Here is a 12,540-nt window from a genome sequence, read left to right as displayed (position 1 = left end):
TCTTCTTCTTTTACGAGGATTCTGTCAATGCAAGTGGCCATTACTGTACTTTAAAGGCATGATATAAAATTGCTTCAACAAGATATAAGACACACGGTTTGAAAGAACCTGGTGAGAGTATTTTAGTCAAAGTTAAATAGTTTCATCACGTAATTACTTCTATTGGCACATCTCCAGCTGGATACACTCATGCAGGGTATGCGCTTTCTGTGACGGGTGGGGAAATTGTAAGGGAGGTCTGTCGATGTGATTCAGGTTGATCTAAACAAGGTCAAACTGCTAAAACGGAGCCACAACCAAGCATCCAATACTATTGACAGAAACACAGTAACAACAAAGTTGCTGCCATTTTTTTCTTTTCCTTATTATTTTCCTTTTTTTAGCTAAGTGATCTGAAAGTACTTTTAGTTTTATAGCTGAAAAATATGCCATCCTGATTTGCAGACTGGTAATTCATTTTCTAAGGACTGTTTAGAATTTATTCAGGAGGAAAAGGAAGCTGCGTTGGTGGCTATAACTGATTCACATTATATGACAAAATTTAACTTTTCTATTTTATGGGATTTTATGAATTCCACTAAAGCCATTAGCCGGTTGTCTCTTTGTGATTAAATTTAACCACTTATACAATACTTTAAAGTGATGACAGTCACATCTGTATTTATGTTTTCTTTTGTTTAAAGTGGATGTGCCTCAGAAAACCAGAACGTTTCTGAGAAAAGCCATTTTCTTCAATTCTCTGTGAATGAAGGAGCTCCTCAAAAATCCCCCCAAAACAGAAGGGTTAAAATGTTTTCTGAATGGAAGGAGACACCCACAGCAGAGGACATCTGTCCCATCAGGCGGTGTAGGTGAGCCAAAGCTTGTTTGGCCCTTTTAAACACAAGCAGCACTCAAAGCATCTCAATAGCCATCACAGCTTCAATTAAATGGCTTTGCCTCCTACCCCAAGAACATGTAACAGCCCTCTTCAGCACTAGGCTATAAGAAAGGCTGCATTAAAGGCACAAAGCACATTATCCCATGCTCCTGTGACTGGAAACACTGGCAATAAGCATGCCATACAGCCTCAATGGGTCAGATGCTAGGTAAGTGCAAGAAAATCCCGTGCTGATGGATGTGGAGGTGAGTCACCTTGCTTCATGCAGCCTGGGAGACAGGGACAGTGACATGACCAACATCTGCCTGCACAACAAATCCACTGCCTGTATGCAGGTGTGCAGGTGATGCAGATATACAATGCAGAGATGAGTTTCCTATGTAAAGCTGCATTGATCAAGCTACTTTGACAACTGTGCTTGTCTGCTAATCACGTTCAGCGGGCTGTTGTTCCAGCTTCACACAAATGAACTGCTTCAAAAAGTTTCTTGCTTATTTCATTCTGCAATTACCTGGTCTGAGGTGTAAGACAAGAAATGTTTAACCCTGGAACAACGACAGAAATAAAAATGAAAACTGTATTACCCAGCCCAGTCAGACATGGGGTTTCTGACCTCCACAAAAACCCTCTTCCTCTGTTTTGAGTGAGACACCCCCATATATGTGTCTGTAAATTATGCCAATACCTCTTAGAAATTTTTCTAATCCATTCATTGTAAGTTCTGTACCTTTGTCTGAGGCCAACCAGCCAGTTCCCTTGGACTGAGGAGTTAAAGGAATATGACAAACAGAAGTAATATCACATTTCAAAACAGCTTTTCTGTATCTGAGATGCTCCCCCTAAAATGCTCACTGCTTAGGTATAGCAGACGTAAGAAATCACTACACTGTCACTCAGAGGCCTCCTGTGGAGCACCACAGAGCCTGCATCACAGCTGACCAACAGAAATACCCACACTGAAACTTTCACAATGGAATCCATGCTGAGCACGTGTTCTGAAATGCATTCGGATTGTCATCTTTCCTTAGATTCCCAAAATACTAAATTATTTACTGAAATATTTTTCATTTGATGATCCCTGTTAATGAATGTCTAGAAGGGCTCTGGATTTCATCTCTGAGAATTTCATCTCTGTGACTTTTTTTTTTTTTTTTTTCCACTCAGAGGGTGGTGAGGCACTGGAACAGGTTGCCCAACGAGGCTGTGGATGCCCCATCCCTGGAGGCATTCAAGGCCAGGCTGGATGTGGCTCTGGGCAGCCTGGTCTGGTAGTTGGTGACCCGGCACATGGCAGGGGGGTTGAAACTGGATGAGCACTGGGTCCTTTTCAACACAGCCCATTCTATGATTCTGTGATATGATTCTACAACTTCAGTGGGACTATCCTTTTTATCAAGAGGCATTCTGGTTGCTAATATGGATCAGGATGGTCAGCATGTGAGCTCTGTCCTGTTGCACACACAGTGAGAGAGAAAAATGCAAAGAACACACTCACTTAACAAAGAACCATGAGGGCAAATTGAAGGGTTGGCCTCCACTGCTCAGCTATGCACCAGGATCACCTGAACAGTGTCCTACACAGCAGATGTGGCTCTTAAAAAAATAATAATAATAATTTTTTAAAAAGACAGCTACAAAACAGGTATCTATTTCACTTCTCATTCATTTCATGGGTTATTAGCCTGTGTACTTTGTCCCTCACTCTTCACTTAACACCCCCTTAAACTTTTGAATCCTTGGGTGCGAATTCAAGACCATGCCTGAACATCTAAGTGCTATTTTCCAGGCACTACAAGAGCATAACACGTTAAATAACAAGCCATTAATGTCAAAAAAACAAGCTTTACTATACATTTTTGGCATTAATTTTATAAGCGCCATAAAACAGGCTTTTTACTGGGTAGTTTTGGTATATAATTTCTTCCACAAGAAGAACAGTTTCTCTATAGTTAACACATGTGGCAGGGTAAGGAAGCTAAAAACAACATCCCTGTAAAATTCATATTAAATGATGGAAATAATAACTGGAATACATATAATTTGAGTAGCATGCCCGAAACAACAGGCAGAGACTGCAAAAACAAACTGCAAAGGAATGGGTCAAACTTTGAGACCCGAGCGGAGAAAAAGGAAGTGCAGGTTTTTTTGTCATTTTTTGGTCACGGATACACACGCTGTGAGGGTCAGAAGTACCTGAAAGAATTCAGAGGGCACTGGAGGAGGGGATGTGGGGAACACTGAGCTCGGAGCACCTCCTGGAGAGGCGTGGAGCTAAGCTGGAGGCGGGGGCTGCCTGCAGGGGAGGCGACGGCCATCTGCGCATCTTGCACCGGGCCGCCGTCCTGCAATTTGCAAGGTAGCACAGCACAGTGCTATTAAGCACAGGTGTCTCCATAATTGTGGTACTGAGAGAAATCGGTGCTCAGTGGCCCACAGCTTCACCCTTCCGCCGGTGTGATGTGATGGGTAGTCTGCAATACAGAGAAGAGAAGCAGAAATTGGTACAATCCTCTGTGCACAAAGCATTTTTAGCTCCACGCTGACTCTCCTGTGTGACAAGTATTTATTCAAGTAGTGCAGTTTCTGCTCAAAACCAAGTTTCCTCAGTCTGAAAAACATAATAAATTTAACACCTCTCTGATTTCATACTCATGTAGTAGGAGCCATCTTAAAATGTTTCTGTTTCTTTCAGAAGTAAGTCTGTGCTCCACATAAAAAGGTGTATGTCAAACCAATATAATCTCTCAGGCTTTTTCGCTCTGACTACTGTAGTTTTAGAAACAATGAAATTCCTTTCTGAGGACAAATGACATGAATAAGTCAAACAATAATTTTAAGACACAGTGTGAACATCAGCAGTAGGAGGTAAGCCCAGTGTGTTCCAATTGCAGCTTGGCACAAAAATATATGGAAAAAAAAAAAAAAGATTCTAGCCTGTGAACTTCGTTTTCAATGGAAGTAATACTTGTGCAATAAATCTACAGGCAGGGATCTCACAAAAAGTGGGAAATTTGTTTACACTGCCCCTGCAGGATTTTCTTGTTCCTTTATACTACTTACACAGCTACCTGAAAAAGTCAAAATAAAATGTCGAAAGCAATTAAAAAGAAGTAAATATGCTCTTTAGGAGATCAGCTTATGCACATACATGTTAATGACTCCTGATTGATTGCCTGATGCCACAAAAATTAAGTATGAAATAGTAAACTTTCAAGTCCAATGTGCACCCGTTCATTCCTGTCCACCACTGGTACGCAGACTCTAAGTAAAGCCCGCAGCACCCAGGCTGCATTGGGCACAGCACTGCCAGCAGGGTGGTGGGATTGGCCACCCTAGGGAGGCTGGATGTTGGACCAGGCTGCCCAGAGAGTCGGTGTTGGAAAATCTTTTGGGATTTTCGAAACCCTCACGGATGTAGTCATGGGCAAGTTGCTGTAGGTACAAGAGGCTGTCAGACCATCTCTGTCCCACACCAACCTGATGATTCTGTCAAAATTCTGACCGTACCAGAGACACAGAATCACAAAATGGGTTGGATTGGAATGGACCTCAAAGGCAACCCAGCCCCAACTCCTGCTGTGAACTGGTTGCCCTCCCACTCAGATCAGGATGCCAGAACCCCATCCAGCCTGGCCTTGAGAACCTTCAGGGATGGAACACCCACAGCTTCTCTGGGCAGCATGCAATTAACTAAATTCTCCCTCTTATTCAAGCTTAATTATACTAACAGGAGGACACTTCAGGCAACCAAAAACCTGCCTTCTCTCAACACTTTCCTAAGCCCCAGGTATGCATTGAGGGGAAGAAGAGCACGTGGTTCTGCAGCCCCACAACAGCCCAGAATGCTGCTGAAACTTTGCAGTATTCTCCAAGGTTTTATGAGTCACTTCAATTTCCAAAGTATTACAGGATCAGGAGTTTCCAAATATAGCTTACATTCATTTGTAATTTCATTTGTAACCTTCTTGTAGTTGGCAAAAAAAAAAAAAAAAAAGCATTGTGCCGTATTTCTTGGAAATAATGCATAGTTTATCACCCATCATGCTGTTTGCTCAGGTGTAGAGGTGTGTGAATATCAGCATTTTATAGAGAGGTTACCCAGAAAATGTGTGTCATTTAGACCCGTTCAGACTTGGCCTCCATCTTTTGCCTTAAGGCAAATGGTTTTTACTGATCATCATTAGAGTAACCATGCTTTGCATATGGAAACCCGCTGTGTGTATTGGCAGAACAAGAGGAAATGGTTTTAAGTTAAAAGAGGGAAGACTTAGGTTGGATATCAAGGGGAAGTTCTTTACCAAAAGAATAGTGAGGTGCTGGCACAGGCTGTCCAGAGAGGTTGTGGATGCCCTGTCCCTGGAGGTGTTGAAGGCCAGGTATGATGGGGTCCTGGGCAGCTTGGTCTAGTATTAGACATAGAAGTCAGCAGCCCTGCCTACTGCAGGGGGGTTGGAGTTTGATGATCTTTGAGGTCCCTTCCAACTCGAGCCATCTGTGATTCTATGATGATTCTATGTGTACGTATTACTGTGGCCTTGGAAACTAGCAGAGAGCATTTCATCTCTGAGACAATCACATGCTAGTCCTCTCCACCTGTCCAGAAGCAACCTGTACCTTGAAAAGCCCTCTTGGGAACTCCCCCTGAGCTATGGGGGGATGGAGCAACAACCTGCAGTGCCTATCCCTGCAGAAAGAGAGCCTGGAGGAACCCAGAGGCTGCACTGAGAATTTGGGATTATTACAACTGGGTCTTCCTGAGAGGGAAACTGGCACCCAACCATTAAAAAGCCCTCCTTCTTAGAAATGCAGAAATAGCTAAAAATTCAATACCTAATGACAGTTCTAAGCTTTTTGTATCGCTTCTGATTCTAAACTGTGGTTGTTAAGACTATATACAAATATTACTGCCCTTAGACCTATGTCAAGTATATGGTTAGAAATACAATCAAATTGCCGTCTTCATAAAGTGTGCCTTCAGCTAGAAAAACACTCAAAGGAGACACTATAAATATCAGCAGGGAGCATCCTCTGGGTTTAAAGACGAGAGGAGACACACGCATACACATGCATAGAAACACCTTTAATGCCTAAAAAACAAAAAGGAATGCTGAAAAACCTCAGTTGCTTTTAAACCTGCAGAAAACATGAAGGAAAACCAAAAAGTGAATCCATTCAGTTGAAAACATGCAGTATTTTACAGTGCAGGCAAACACACATTTTAGTGTGCATTAAAACAACAGAGTCTTCCAGCAGAATTTTATTGCTTTTTTTTCTAAAATAAAGGTAACGTACTCACTTTGTATGTTCTCATCCTCTCAAATATCTGAATAATTCTCCTCTAGCAGAACTCGGACCCTGCTATGCAGATCAATTAAGAAGCAACACTATCATTATAAAACCCCACACCGAAGAGCAACATGGGGTTCTGCAGCAAGTATGTAATTGTGCTAGTCTCAAAGATGCATAAAAAGTAACCATAGGGAAGCTGATCATGGATTTCTTGTTAAAGAAGACAACAAAATTATCCCAAGTTCTCTTAACATTAAGAACTAAACATTTGGTTTAAAATACCAAATGAGAGTTAATAAGATATTTTTTCAAAACCGATAATTCAGAATTTTTCAATAAGTTTCCCATTAACATTCCCCCATCCCCCTAAATACCATTATTTTTTCCCAGCTGTATAAATAGTCTTACTGAGTACGGCCTGAATGAATGCACCGTTCAGAAAACAACATAATTACAGCCATTTCCAGCAAACTGGGTGCCAAAAAAGTTACAAATTAATTGAAGGTTAGCACTGAAAATTAAATCCTAGTCAGCTTGAAGTCATTTTTTAGGCTAGTTTATATGAAATTAAATAGGAAGTTCAGTCTTCCAATATTCTATCAGCTTAGTGGAGAGATTTCTAAAGTTCAGGTGAAGAAGTGGTTTGTACTGCTCCGTCATGTGTAAAACTATATAGCTCCCCATGGGCATTTCTTTTCTCTGCCCACTTCCCAAGTGCTGCAAATGTGAAGACTAAGAGAACTTCCTGGTTCTTCTCCAGTCCTCCTGGACATGGATTCTCCCCAGAAGAGCCAAAAAGCTCTTTGGGTTGACCTCAGCCACTGTGAAGTCAGTCTGCACCACAAAAAACAAGGAAGCAGAAAGCATGACTTCAGGATAAACACAGTTCTAGGTATTTCAGCCACAACAAACTAAGAAGAAAAAATACAACATGCTACCATCAAGAAGCTCAATTAAAATGACCACATTTAAGTTAGAGGTGCCAAGAATAACAACAGTCGTCAGCAGCATTCTTGCATTCATCCAACTTGGAGGCAGTCACAGAGCTTTTAGCCTACTTCCTTTTTTCCCAATCCCAAATCCCAAAAGTTATTCTTGTCTTTGTTTGAAAGCACTGTCCAACGTGTCTTGGTTTGGCATGCAATCCACGTTAAGCAGAACATCGAAGCAATTGAACATCTCAGATATTGAACTTGCATTTCAGTGTTTTGCCTGAAAAGGATACAAGCACACCCATGTTGAGAGGGGGCTTTCCAACACAGAAAAATAAAGCTTTTAGTCCAAGGAGGACAATCCTCTGCTTAGCTCCCTTCTTGACTCTCGGATCAAAGAACATCCCTGAGGAGACATCATCTAGGTGCGAGATTTTCCACTCCCAGTGGGAGTTTGCTAAGCCTGTGTCACCCAAAATGAATGAAATCTTTCATCTCCCAGCTCTCAGGGTACTGCTGTGACCACCAGGGTGAGAGGGGACCACCGCTGCCTCTCCTTGTACTTGGCAGCAGGGCAATAAAAAAGTCCCCTTTTAAAAAAGACAAGTTAGGAGAAGAAAGCAAAAAGAGTGGTTAAGAAGCTCCCAGGAGAAGGAAGAGATCAGGGTTTGGGTCTACATTTTACTCTTCTCTATCAAATGTAGGAAGCATAGCAGCAGAGGATCCCTCACCCTGCCCCCTGCTCAGTGCCCAAACAACCCCTCACCCAAAGCCCTGCACAGAGCGCAGCACCCAGCTGGCACCATCACAACGAGCAACGTCATGCCACCGTGACGAAGATCTCATCACCAAAGCTGACAATAAGGGGAAAAAATAAATTTCGTACTGGTCCCTGGGTGAGTGAATATGAATATTACTCCGATTTTCAGTTGAAATGTTTTGTGGAGCATAATTAGCCTTTTAGGCATTTTAAAAATAATTGGGGAAGTTGTAGGTCAAAAGGTTGCTGCAGAGAAAAGCTGAATTTTGAAAACATCGCTGGCAAGAATTTTCTGACATATTCTCAGCCTCTTCATTCTCTGTTTTTGTTGTTCTTTTTTTATCCATGAAGGGTATATAAAGGGCATCTAAAACTTTAGTCAATAGATCCATTATTATGATTGGCTGAAAACCATAAAATGCATCCATCAAGCCATTGTGTTGCATCTTGTGTTAAATTATGGTGATAAATAGTCCTTTTTTCATGACGTCACCTACTAATCTATTCAGAAATCCATTCACCGCTGCCATTATGCATCACTCACACTCATGCTGGCTCGTTGAAAAATCCTCTGCATGACACGGCCCTGCAAGGCTGCGTGCTGCTCTGCAGAGACAAATATTTTCTGTTGCTTTTATGTCCTATTGTGAAACAATTGTTTTTCTGGTTCCCAGAGTTACCCCAAGCGTGCAGTAATGTCCTCAGCTATCAGCTCTGGGCATTGTAGCTCATGTACTTTTAATTGTTTACAACTTACATCAGAACTGGATTGAGTCCATTTGTACTCATATTGTTTTATCACTACAGGATGATACATTTTGCCACCTTCTTCTAGGTCAAAACTGAATCCCATTGAGACCATTTGAACAGAGAACTAATATTCACAGGAGTTGAGCTGGGGATGTATAGCAATTTTATTATTATGTTTGGGATTTTGCTTTGAATTTAGACAAATCTTTCTTGTATAATTAGATTTCATAACACTTGAATTACAGCTTACGAAAACAATGATGAAAAAGAATAAAAATATTTGGCTAAAATTACTTTAAATCAAATGATTGTCTATGAAAACAAAGAACATTACCAGCTTTAGTTTTTTTCATGCCTCCTTATCATTACACGTGCATCTTATCTTTTGTTTAAATAAACTGCCTTTTTCTTCCCTCAATTAGCAAAGAACAGAAGAGGCAGGGTAAGTCAGGGCCAGACTTTACATGATATTTGTCCCACATTTTGTCACTAACTGATGAGAATTAGGGACATTTTTAAAGGATTGCAGAAATACCTTGCATTTACAACTCTCATTTAAAATTAAAACAACAATAACAACATAAGAAGAAGAAATCCCCAGATGAGCTTATTTCCTACTTCTAACATGTATGGAAATAAATGAGAAAAGTATGATGTAAAGGAGCAGAGTAAAAAGCAAGAACCAATAGCAAACACATCATATAATCTCAGACTCAAACTATCTTCTTTTCTTGTTATTATCAGCAATAGAACACAAAAACAAAACTGGAGGAGGGCTATAGCACCTCTTTTTACACAGAGCACGCAAGGATCTCATCACTTCAGGCACAGAAAGCGGCTACTTTTTTTTCTCTTCCTTTCTCTTTTTGGTGTTTCCAGCACTACTAAATGATGAATTAAGCCTGAGGGAAGTTGGCTTCAGCTCAAGATATGAACAAAAGCTAACTGATGTAGTAATGATTCTTCTCATTGCCCCTCTGAAGACGGAGCAGACTCAAAAGCATGCTGACAGGAGTAGGCACCCTTATCAGTGGGACTTTCCACAGCTATATCCGAGCATCACGCTTTCACATCAACGTTGTTTAGGCAGTGGGAGGCTGGGAAGCACTTCTCACATATCCCTGAACACAGGCCTGCCTTCCCCCATCCCGCAGGAAGCAGATCTGCACATCTCACCACTCCAGAAAAGGACAGAGCAGGAAACTCGCTAGGGATTGAGCAGCCTGTGCTCACCCAGAATCCAGGATTCTACCTGTCACCTGCAAGAGCAGCTACTGATGGCTGTAGTCATGCAACTTGCTTTACGCTAACAACAAGACGGGCACAGGTGCACACTCCCACGAGCAGCACAGTTTCTCCCACCTGCTAGACCCATGGGGCACATCTCTGTGTAATTAGCAGGAGAAAATCCTTTCACTTGCATTGCCATAACACAAGAATAGAAGGAACTGCCTCCAGAAACGCATTATTCTTTCATATCCTACTTTTGGTAGCACCATCAGAAATGTTCTGCAAGACATTTGTTACTAAGGCGCTGGTTTCAAAAGGTTTTGGGGAAAAAGCTGAAAAGTGAAAATTTTTGTTCTGGCTTTCAGAAGAAGGGAGTTAGCCTTCTGAATCACCTCCAAATGACACATGCAGGAACCTAAAGCTCACCCATATACTGAATCCTTGTAATAGAATCCACAGAGCTACTTAGTAGAAGAGAATAATGCCTTGTGCCCCCTTTTCAGTCATTCTTGTTGTGGCTCTAACCTCTGTCCCATGTCATTATTTTTACTGGTAAAATGATGAAATAAGCCACAGTACTGTTAATAAACTGGATTGGATTGGATGGACTCAATACTTAAATATATCTGAGCATTCAGCAAAACGTTTTGCAGTGACAGAAGGAATTTTACTTCTAGAACCCCTAGAAAGCCACAAAAATACAGCTGAAGTACTTTTATGGAATGCAAATTGTCAACATAATTTACAAATTCTTTTCAAATTCAAATTCCAGCTTCTGTTGAGAGCTGATGTACAGTACATGAGGTTTGTTCTGGGTAGTGTCAGCTAGCAATATTTATAGAAACTTTCTTTCATCCACTGAAAAAGTAAAGCCTAAGCATCATTATGTTCAAAGATGATCTGCAAAATTCTGGAGTTTGCTTGTGTAAGCAGACCATCAGCTGGAAGTCCCCACTGAAGAGACTCAGGAGTCATGAAGCTTGAGGACTCACTCAAAGGTGTTGACCAGAACTGGCCATTGGCCAAAGAAGCATCCTAGGTAAACAACACTAATTTGATAACAGCAGAATCTACTTCAATATTTTTGTAATGCTTGGTATCTCCTTGATGATGTCAGTCAAAACCAGAGGTCTAATTAGTCAGATACAAACAGGGAATAAATGGTAGGTTTGGATGCAATATGATCCAAGAGCCAGGAAGCATCTAACATTTTCGAAACAACGCGTTACTGCAAACAGTTTTTATCACAACCATACCAAAATGCATTTTGAGCATGGCATTCAGTTTAATTTTTCAAGCTGCTTAGCACTTGTTGGACCTGTGCACAGGGTTCAAAGAGGACTGGAATTGTGCAGAAAAATTAGCCACAACATTTAGGCAGCCTTTTACAATTCACCTTTTTATTTTGTACCCTTGAAACTTGATTCTAACACCATTTATTCTTCCCTGCTTCACAGGAGTAATATCTGCTGATGATTCTGGGGCAACAAATACCATCTTGAAGAGTGTCACGTGAAAAAAACAGTAATTTTACACCTTCAAAGCATTCTACAGACATTACCTTATTGAGCATTATTTACAGCTAGTTGGAGCAGTGCATGGCTGTGCTTTACTTTTCCATGAGATACACTATTGCTCTATGAAATCAAGTACACTTGTCTTATTCCTCTGACTTCTGAGAGACTAATTCTGGGAGGAAAGAGATCTATTTATCCCGCTACCTGCTGCCCACTGTATTTACCTTCCAAGTACCTGTAGCGCTATGTGATAATGCACTATTCTGTTTTCAGCAATCTAGAGTACAATGAAATACCTTATGAATCCTGATAGGTCTGTGAGGACACCTTTGAAAATGTTTTGAAAGATAGATTAGTGTCTCATCAAGGCAGAAATTAAGCGAAAAGACTTTTGCATTTGTTATGCAGCATTGTATCTGTTGTGTTATTTATCATTTCATTGCACATGCAAAGTAATAGATCAAATACACTTTGGAGAATCCTCGGAGATATGAATGCCTTTTGGTATATTTAAATATACTGGCCAGCCAAACTGCAGCTTGGCAATTCACTTTCTTCATAAGACAACAAAGGAACTGTCCCTGTCTATGGAGACAATGTGGTTCCCTGCCTACATTGGTTAAGAAATCTAAATTCTGTCTACTTCCTCTTGTTAGGAATGTTCTTACTCTGCAAAACCACCATCATGCTGCACCACTCACGCCTCTCCTGAAGTTTCAGTGTTGGACTTGGGTTTGAGATGCTGCCTTTTAGCTGCTCCAGTTGTTGTGCATGGGACAAACAGCAGCTTTCGGGTGGAGCTGCCCACTGACACTGTCCCACACACATTGCATTTTGTCCTTCAGAGAAGGAAACAGTGAGAGGGAAGGATGGAGCAGGCACCCGTGCAGTGCAAAAAGAACTTATTTCTCCCTTCTCTCTCCTTCATACGATTTCAAGTAAGCAAATATGGGAAGTAATACCACAGCATATTGTTTGCAATATGCTTTCTTGGTCATGAGGAAAGGAAATAGTTTGGGGATTCTTTTAAAAGCAGTTAACATGACATATAGTCTTTATATTTTGGTTAGATTATGCCTGCCTTCTGCTTGTCTTATTTATTTAGATTGCAAGTCCTCTTAGTAAGAGTGTTCCTCCCAAATATACCTTGAAAATCCAGTAGAGTATACTACTGTAAAATAA

The 12,540-nt window shown here is 41.0% G+C and overlaps 1 long non-coding RNA gene across 26 annotated transcripts in view; it reads right to left on the bottom strand.

The window, feature by feature from the left end:
• LOC125688811 (uncharacterized) overlaps positions 1-12,540 on the bottom strand; it is a 457,848-nt gene that overhangs the window by 262,305 nt on the left and 183,003 nt on the right. For 2 of the 26 annotated variants that reach the window (XR_007374887.1, XR_007374892.1), the window contains exon 3: positions 3,074-3,351. The exons of the other annotated variants lie outside the window; for them this stretch is intronic. This is a non-coding gene — a long non-coding RNA (uncharacterized LOC125688811). The remainder of the gene's footprint in view (positions 1-3,073; positions 3,352-12,540) is intronic. 26 annotated transcript variants of the gene reach the window in all.

This window comes from Lagopus muta, chromosome 2, assembly GCF_023343835.1.
Source record: "Lagopus muta isolate bLagMut1 chromosome 2, bLagMut1 primary, whole genome shotgun sequence".
NCBI lineage: Eukaryota > Metazoa > Chordata > Aves > Galliformes > Phasianidae > Lagopus > Lagopus muta.
This window is presented reverse-complemented; position numbering and strand designations above follow the sequence as displayed.